We start from the raw sequence: 9,674 nt of genomic DNA, 5'->3' as shown, positions 1-9,674 counted from the left end.
TACAAAAAATACAAAAATTAGCTGGGGGTGGTGGCACACACCTGTAGTCCTAGCTACTTGGGAGGCTGAGGTGGGAGGATTGCCTGAGCCAGGGAAGCAGAAGTTGCAGTAAGCCGAGATCGCACCACTGCACTCCAGCCTGGGTGACAGAGTGAGACTCTGTCTCAAATTTTTAAAAATTGAAAAGAAAAACAAAAAAACAAAAACAGGCAATAACCTTGCTATAGTTTAAATTGTTTCCCTTCCTTGTCAAAAAAAAAAAATATATATATATATATATATATATATATAGAGAGAGAGAGAGAGAGAGAGAGAGGTCTGAATCCCAAGCACTGGAGTGGTTTTGTTTCTGGAAATACAGCACAGAGATGACTACTGTACAGACATCAAGCCAAGAGAGTGTCCTCATCCAATATAACAGATCTCCTCATGAAAAGGGAAAAACTGGACATAGACATGCCCACAGGGAGAACACCTTGTAAAGATAAAGGAGTAAATCAGGGTAACATAACAGGAGCCAAGAAACATAAAGATTGCCAGCAACACACCAGAAGCTAGAGAGAGACATGGAACATATTTCTCCCTCACAGCCCTGAATAGAAGCCAACCCTGCAGACACTTCGATCTCGGACTTCCAGTTTGCAAAACTGTGAAACAATAGATTTCTGTGTTTAAGCCACCAGATTGGTGATACATTGTTAGGACAACCCTAGGAAACTAGTACAAACCCCAGTTAAGTCAACTGGCAAAGCTCCAGAGAACTGGGATAAAAGATGGAGACAGCAAGGCAGAAAGATAGTCATGGGGACAAAGAAAATGGGGCAGAAGTAAGGAAGGGACGGCTGCAACTCAGCCAAGTCGTCTGAGTCCCACCTTGCAAATCCTGGATACTGGAAATAGAGCAAGCCTGATCTCACACACTACCCGCTGGTGGCCCCAATCTTCTCCTCTACTAAATGCTTGGTCAAACAAATTCAAGGCCTAAGGAGGCTGAGAACATAGGCTGGAACCCTTTTTGCCTGTAGGGAAAGGTAGCAACCAACCTGTTGGTATGTTATGGAGAAGGCTGAATCAGAGGCTATTGCCAGCAAATGCCAAGTTTGCATTTCTTTTCTTAATACCTTCTTGCAAACCCTAGTCCACCCCAAGATTTCAATGATGATTTCTAACGTTCTCTGTGTTCTTAGAAGAGATTTGATTTTTGGACGTTAGATCTGAGTATGCCTGCCAGTAGCCTAGACTTCCCAAACATCTCTCTTGCAAACCCCACCCTCAATTTTTGTTTATAATATTTGAAATTCCTTTGCCTCTTGAATTTAGTTCTTTATATACCTATCACTAGCCTGTACTACTTGATTAGCCGTGTGGTTCCTTACACGGCTCTACACTCCCATCTCTAGATTCGTGTCCTTCTCTTTGGCCTCCCGTAGCTGACTAGCCACACCCAAGACACTATTTCTGCAAAGTTCTGTCTCATGAGAGAGGACACCTCCCAAACAGGGTGGCCACAGACAGATTGGGAAATCATATGAGCCAGAACAGCTGCTGTTGGAGGGTTCCATAGTCTAACGTGATACAAGAACAAAAATGCTAACTGTCCAGAAGCATACAATTTTAAAGTAGAAAAGCACTTTAAAAATGTATCTAATGCAACTCTTATTTTATAGGTAGAGAAACAGATCTTCAATTTCATCATGAGCACCAAGCTGCTGCGGTTTCCACTTTACCTGGTAGGATTTCGCAGTACATTCAGGGCAGCGGTTTGCTACACAGAGGAATCAACAAGGGTGGCTTTCACCGCAAAAGGAGAGTAAATGACTCCTCTAGGCACAGGTCTGGGGCAGGCATCACCTCTACAGAGTGCTTGCTACTCTCTAGTCTTGCACAAGACTCACCTAAAGGGGGCTGAGGGAAGCAGGAGAAACACCACGGAGTCCCAGGGCAGCCAAGGTGACTGCTCTCAGCTGCACAGCGAGCCAGTATTCAGGGCCTCATGGAAGTAGCTTGTGACATGGGGAAGGTGATAGAAGAAAAGGCTTTAAAAAGGAGTTGAAAGTCTTATTTTCACTGAATTAAGACCACATTAGGGAACTAATGGAGCAATTGTTCTCAGACTACGGTGTAGGAGACCCAGAGAGACATTCCTAAAGGTCCTGATTCAGGGCCTTCAGCATAGGGACTCAGGAATAGATATTTTTAACAAGTCCCACCTAACTCCATGATTCACACCAAAATTAGTGATCCATTACTGCATGTGAATATTAAAATGACCCAGTTTATATATCAGGCTTTTGTAGCCTGTGTGTGGCTATGTATTTTCTCTGGGGTCAGGATACAGGGAAGTGGGAGAAGATGATATAATTTTTAAAATAAGAACTTAAATTTTTAAAAAGTAAATGTAAAAGAAACATGAAAAGCATTATTATTTATCATTTATAGTAACACCAGTGTGTAATTTTGCTAAAAGATTCGCATATAAAATTATGATTGAATCAAAGAGTTTGAAGAAGGGTCTTAAACTGCCTTTGACAGGGAGCAAGGAAAAAGCACAATGAATGACTTTCATTTCCTTGCTACCACGTGTGGAGTGAACGCAGCTCAGTAATCTGATGGACTTCCTGTAATCCCAGATACTGTCAGTGCCCAGCCTGTCAGCACCTGTGCTCCTTAAACAGCTTTATCAGCAGAGCTTCCAAGTAGAATAAAAAGGCAAATTGTCCATGGCTGCCTAGAACTGAAACCAGATATGCCGACCTAGGGCAAGAGCAAACCTAACCGTGCCCAAGACACACACACACACACACACGAAACACATGTTAATTTTTTTAAAACTATCAAAATGTAGGAGTCAGATGGTTACTACCTGTGCAAACAGCTAGCACTCAGTCATTCTTCACAGCTGATGGATTTTTTTTCCCTTTAGCCTTTTGAGCTACATTAAAAATAAAATAAAATAAAAGAGCAATCACAGGGTCTGCACTGAAATGAGAGGGACAATGAATAGGAATCATCCACATTCCCGCATTTGTCCCCTTCTGCCCTGTGTGTAGAAATGCATATATTTTTTAAAAAAACAGGAAAAAGTTTGAAACCCTATGAAAATTTTATAAATTGTTCCTGTGAATCACTCTAGAGTCATCCAAAAAGAGGCCTCCCCTTCCCATTCCAGTAAATGTTATTCTAGTTCACGGCTGTTCTTGCTGGCTGCGGAGAGCTCGCTGGGAATGACTTGGCCCTTTGGGTAATGGCCTTCCCCTGCCTGCTGGAAAGAATCATGCTTCATTTTAAGAAATAATATCATCTTTTGCATCTCAGTTGTTGGTTTTTATTAACCCACTGTGTCTGCTGAAGATATCTTGACTTAAATACTAAAATGTCCATTTGAATCTGTTTCTCTATCTTAGTAATCGTTTTTTTCCAAATATTTTCATCCATGGGTAGGTATTGAATGCCCACCTTGCTCTCAGCACTGCACAAACATTATTTGGAAATAAGCATGCTGTTGCAATTATAAGACCTATCTGCAGCTGACAACTTTTGCTTCATGTAAGATTAAATATATGATTAAGTGTCAAAATTAAGTAGACATTCAAATTCCAAAAAGATTTACCATTTTTTATAGTTTATTAGACACATAAGGTGTCACTGTGTCACAAATCATCCAAAGTGAGGATGTTAAGCCCAGCTGTAAAAATAAGCTTTGGTTCACATCCCCAGAGCTTCAAATAATGCTGGATTATGTGAAGAAATATTAGGCAGTAAGCCTAACATGTATACCATGTAAGTAATTCCACACTTTTTTTTAAACTCATGGTGGATGGATTTTAATTTAAATCTGTAATCATGGTGGTACTGTAAACACCTTTGTTGCTTCCCAGTTTATATTCAGATTAAGAATGCTCTCATTTCATGTCTATAGATGACTCTCTGGTGATAGCAGTAGTGGGAGACGGTGTTTTTAAGGAGTAAGGTCGTTGTTACTAAGTACACTTGAGTGAGACTAATAATTTTGCTGATGTGATGAAAATGTCTTTACTAATTTTTTTTTTTTAATGTGCAGGGCTGGATTAACACAAGTTAAATTTAAACTGTTCATGGTATAGACTTTCCCATGCCTCTCCCTGACTTAGCCACTGTATATCTGCTTGTTATTTCAGGACTACTTAAAAGCAGCATTAGACTGCTTAAAAGACAGAATTAGATTTGCAAGAAATGTACTGGGAGAGAAAGCAGGAGAAGACAAGGAGGTACTTAAGATGGTAATGTCAGTCTGACACCAGTGGAAGGAGAGAGGGAAAGAAGAAGGATTTGGTACAAGAGTCTCAGATGGCAGCGTAATTCCAAGGAAGGTTTGGCCAGGCAGTGGGAACTATCTGGGACTGTTGGAAAGTTCCATGTCTCAAAGACATTAGGCCTCAGTAATTTCCTCCATCCCCACCCTACACTGTGCTCAGTCATTGGCTAGGAGTAGTTTCTTGGGAAGCATGACCCCAGCACAAACACAATGATGGATCTGGAAGGACAGCCCCTGAAGATGTCAGTCAACAGGGTTCCCTACAACAGCAGACATAAGAAATCCATTTTACTGATCACCACTCTCTCTCAATATAAACATTATTACAACCAAAGTATATGGAATACATGTATTCATTCATTTATTCAGCATAGCTTTATAGAGCCTCTGCTCTGTGTCAGATACCATGATCAGTACTAAGACTCTATGGGAAGCAAGGTCTTTGTCCTCATGGAATATATTGTATAATAATTAATTCTTTTGAAAAATACTGCCTTAGGTGGGACACAGTGGCTCATGCCTATAATCCCATCACTTTGGGAGGCCAAGGCAGGCAGATCTCTTGAGCCCAGGAGTCCAAGACCAGCCTAGGCAACGTAGTGAGATCCCAACTCTACAAAAAGTACAAAAATTGGCCAGGGTTATGGTGGTATATACCTGTAGACCCAGCTACTTGGGAGGTTGAGGTGGGACAATCACTTGAGGCCGGAAAGGTAGAGGCTGCAGTGAACCATTATCACACCATTGTACTCCATCCTGGGTGACAGAATGAGACCCTGTGTCAAGAAAGAAAGAAAGAAAGAAAAGAAAGAAAGAAAGAAAGAAAGAAAGAAAGAAAGAAAGAAAGAAAGAAAGAAAGAAAGAAAGAAAGAAAGAAAGAAAGAAAGAAAGAGAGAGAGAAAGAGAGAGAGAAGGAAGAGGAAAATACTGCCCAGGAATTTGAGGATTGGGGATCTCTTATTGTTTTGTTTTCTTTTTTTAAGAGACAGGGTCTTGCTCTGTCTCCCAGGCTGAAGTGCAGTTCCATGATCATAGGTCACTGCAGCCTCCAAGTCCTGGGCTCAAGCAATCCTCCTGCCTCAGCCTCTTGAGTAACTGGGACCGCAGGCATGTGCCACCATGCCTGGATATTTTTTAATTTTTTGTAGAGATGGGGATCTCACTATGTTGCCCAGTCTGGTCTCAAACTCCTGATCTCAGCCGTCCTCCTGCCCCAGCCACCCAAGAGTTGGGATTATAGATATGAATCACCATGCCTACCCTTGCCCACTTCTAATGGTTAAGAGAATGACTATTTTTAGCTCTTAATCTATAGTGTGTACTTTGGAGTTAAGTTTGTTTCATTTACTTGTTAGAATCTGCACAGAAATTCATTACAATCGTAGAAAATAATCCTGCCTGTACTCTACTCTTACATTTTTAAATTTTAATACATTGGACTGAACAATTTATACACAGTATGTGTCAGTGTTTCTTAAATATGTTTGTCCTCACAGTCGTTACAAATCCTGTGTTTTGTGGATTTTCTCTCTAACGGTTGAATGTGTCAGACAGAATGGGATTGACAGAGATATGTAGACATGGGCAATTACAAGAGGGAAGAAAAAAAAAATCTCGTTTTTTTCCCAACTCATATTCTTTTCCTACCTCAATAGATGTTCATTCCCATGAATTTCTACAGAGCCTGAAATTCCATCATAAAATATGAATTCCTTTGAGATAAGAATTAGCCTCTCCAGGCATTTTATTTCACATTGCCAATCCTTTGAGAAAAATAGTATACACCTCTGTGTGGATAAGGCCATCAGCACACTTTTCCTGATTATTGCACAAGTGGAAAGTATTTACATTGGAATCACTAGATTCCTGGAAGTGAGAAGGATCAGAATTGATAAAGTATAAGTTTGCCTGTGGTCAAGATAGAGAAAGCAAAAAAAGAAGTTACAACATCAGCAGTGAGATTAACGGTCATGATAAACTCGATCTACTAGAGCCCAACAGGAGAATTATTTTTGAACATAGTCTGGCATTTTTCCAATTCTGTCATTGGAAAGGTATGCATAAAAGTGCACGTTTAAAATCCTGATTTTGCAGAGCAGTGAAAAACTAGGTAACACCAGCCTGTCAAGTTGAATAACTATGGTCAGTTTCCACTGATATTTACCCCCTTTATGTTATCCTCAAGTGAAATTGTTAAATAGGTGAAAATGTGTTTGTGTTACCCTCATCTTTGCCTTTGATACACACCAATTCTCTTTTGTTTACCCAGCTGAAAACCCTGTATCCAATCTCTCCCACAGGTAAAGGTATCACACTCAGATGTCTTCTAACTTGCTACATCATCACAGCCAGTACCTATCAGGCATTTAAGGCATCTAGGTTCTATTATTATCCTCATTTAATATATAAGTACACTGAGGCAAGGAAGGCTAGGTAACTTGCACAGGTTAAAAAGCTAGAATGTAGAAGAGCTGGGTTTCAAATCCAAAATTTTCTGGCATCCAAGCACCAAAAATTAACCCAGATTCTATCCATTTTGGCCACCAGTTTACGGGGGGTGGGTGTGAGGCACATTCTAAACTCCATTCTATGGAAGGGTTTCTCTTTATGTACTGCTCGGAATTTGAGTGCTTCTGCATGTGAATACTCACATTTGTGCAAAAGCTAAGGCCATGCCTTGTCCTCACTGAGGCTTGAGACTCTGAACACAGGATCTATTCCGTGTCAATGAACCTAGGTCATCCCAGAATTCGAGATCTATTTGAGTTTTCTCTAATACTACAGGATACTGTCTCCCAAGAGTCTGTACTTCCATCCCATCACATTCCCCCGTAAAAACTACAGTGCATTATTCTCTTTGGGAGAAAGTATCACAGTGGCTAACCATCTCTATCCTCATCTACCTGTCTTGTTTCCAAGAAGATGACATCAGTCCACAGGCATAATCTGCTGTGCATTTAAAAAATATAAGTAGATCGTTTATGTGGTCCAAATTTGAGGACTGCAATGCAGGAGACACAGATTCAAATTACCCTCAGTATATTCTTCCACTAGCAGCCATTACGAATGGATTTTTAAAGGAAAAAAAAAAAAAAAAACGGAGCAGTTTCTAAGTTTTTAGGAAGAACTGACGTAAAAATGATATGTTATTGTTTACATTGTTCTTTGTATCACAAAGTCTAGGAATATAAAGATAAAAATGGGTGTGGGTCACATTGTGCAATTGGGGGTAACATTTTAGGTAATTTTGTTCACACCAAAAAAAACTCCAGCACACTTTAACATCTGTATAAGGATGGCCATGTCAAGCCATGTGATTAAATGATAAGTAGTTACTATGTCTGGTGCATTTATTCATTCAATGTATATTCAGTCACTGCTTTCTCTGTGCTGTGTCTTGTGCTAGATTCTGGGGATATGCTGGTTTTCCGCCCCACAGAACCTACAGTCTAGTATCCCAATACCCAGTATGTGCTAATAATAACTATATTCATTGAGTACTTGTGTGCTTGGTGATTTACATAGAATTAGCTGTAATCTTTACAACAACTGCAACCCTGTGAAATTAAGAAGGCCTTAGCCCTGGCCTGGCACGGCGGCTTATGCCTGTAATCCTAGCACTTTGGGAGGCCGAGGCAGGTGGATCACCTTAGGTCAGGAGCTCGAGACCAGCCTGGGCAACATGGTGAAACTCCGTCTCTACTGAAAATACAAAAATTAGCCGGCGCGGTGGCGCATGCCTATAATCCCAGCTACTCGGGAGGCTGAGGCAGGAGAATCGCTTGAGCCCGGCAGGCGGAGGTTGCGGTGAGCCTAGATTGCGCCACTGCACTCCAGCCTTGGCGATAGAATGAGACCCCGTCTTGGGGGAAAAAAAATCTTAGCCCCATCTTACAGATAAGCAACCTGAGGCTTGGAAAGGTTGAGTCATTTGTTCAGTGTCATGCGCCTAGTAAAAACAAGAGTTGAATCCAAACAACCTGTGCTTGACTAGAAAGTCCATTCTTTTTCTTTTTCTTTTATTATTATTATTATTATTATTATTATTATTATTTTTTGAGACAGTTTCGCTCTTATTGCCCTGATTGGAGTGCAATGGCGCGATCTCGGCTCACGGTAACCTCTGCCTCCTGGGTTCAAGCGATTCTCCTGCCTCAGGCTCCCGAGTAGTTAGGATTACAGGCATCCGCCACTACGCCCGGCTAATTTTTTTGTATTTTTAGTAGAGATGGGGTTTCGCCATGTTGGCCAAGCTGGTCTCAAATTCCTCACGTCGGGTGGTCCACCTGCCTCAGCCTCCCATAGTGCTAGGATTACAGGCATGAGCCACCGCGCGCAGCCGAAAGTCCATTCTTTTTGTCATGGGTCAGGGAACTGGAGTCTAGTCCCAGTGCCCTCTCTTTCGCTATTTTGCAAGGTAACTGTTTTAGGGCCTAAGGAAACTGCCTTACCTCTTTACGTTTCATCTATCTTTACATAAAATATGAGTGATAATTACACTTTTACAGGAATGCTTAAATGATAAAAAAGACTACAAAAGTGTTTTCAAAACATTTATGAATATTAAATATTATTGATTTAATAACATGCTGCAATTTTACACTCATGAAAATTTGCAGTAAAAATGAATTGTTATTCCTCTTATAACCTAAGTATGTATGAAGGGAAGGCTCATATAGCCTCCTCCCACCCTAAGTGATGCTTTTAGTGAAATAGAAGTTGCCTTTGGCTTCTCATAAGGCAAATCTCAGCTTTCTGGAAATCCGTGCCAATGGGTATGATTCAGTTGAAAATCCATTTGACCAAACTGGTAATAAAATAAAAACTCTGCCCATTTCAATATGACATAGAAAAAGGAAAACATTTAAGCATACATAAAACAGCACTGCATCTGGCATTGGATTTTCTGAATAAGTTGGATGTTCTTATGTTCCTACTTTCTCTGGCACAGTTCCAGTTTATGCTGTAATAATAACAGCTTTCACTTTTAATTAATAACAGTATTATTAATTAACTGTCACAGTTGCCAAACCAAAAGAAACAAATATGAAGCATGGTAATTTTGCTTAATTACAAACCAGAACTGAATGAATTTTGCTGTAAAGACCAGAAAGCTCCTTATATGATCAGAAACCTTATGAAATTATTTAGAAGCATCTACCTCTACTTAACACTCTCTCCTGTGAACCGTGGACAATTCCAGCCAAGCACATGGTTAAAGGCTGCTGTTTTGAGAATTTTAGAATCACGAAATCTTAAAGCACACTACCTACATGCAACCGCAGGTTGTCCACTCTTCCCAGTTAATTCAAAGGTGTCAGATAAAGATCAGAGAAGCTGTTTACACTGAAACAATGAACACTCTTGTAAAAGATGATCT

This window comes from Papio anubis, chromosome 5 (assembly GCF_008728515.1).
Source record: "Papio anubis isolate 15944 chromosome 5, Panubis1.0, whole genome shotgun sequence".
Classification (NCBI taxonomy): domain Eukaryota; kingdom Metazoa; phylum Chordata; class Mammalia; order Primates; family Cercopithecidae; genus Papio; species Papio anubis.
Note: the sequence above shows the minus strand (reverse complement) of the source record.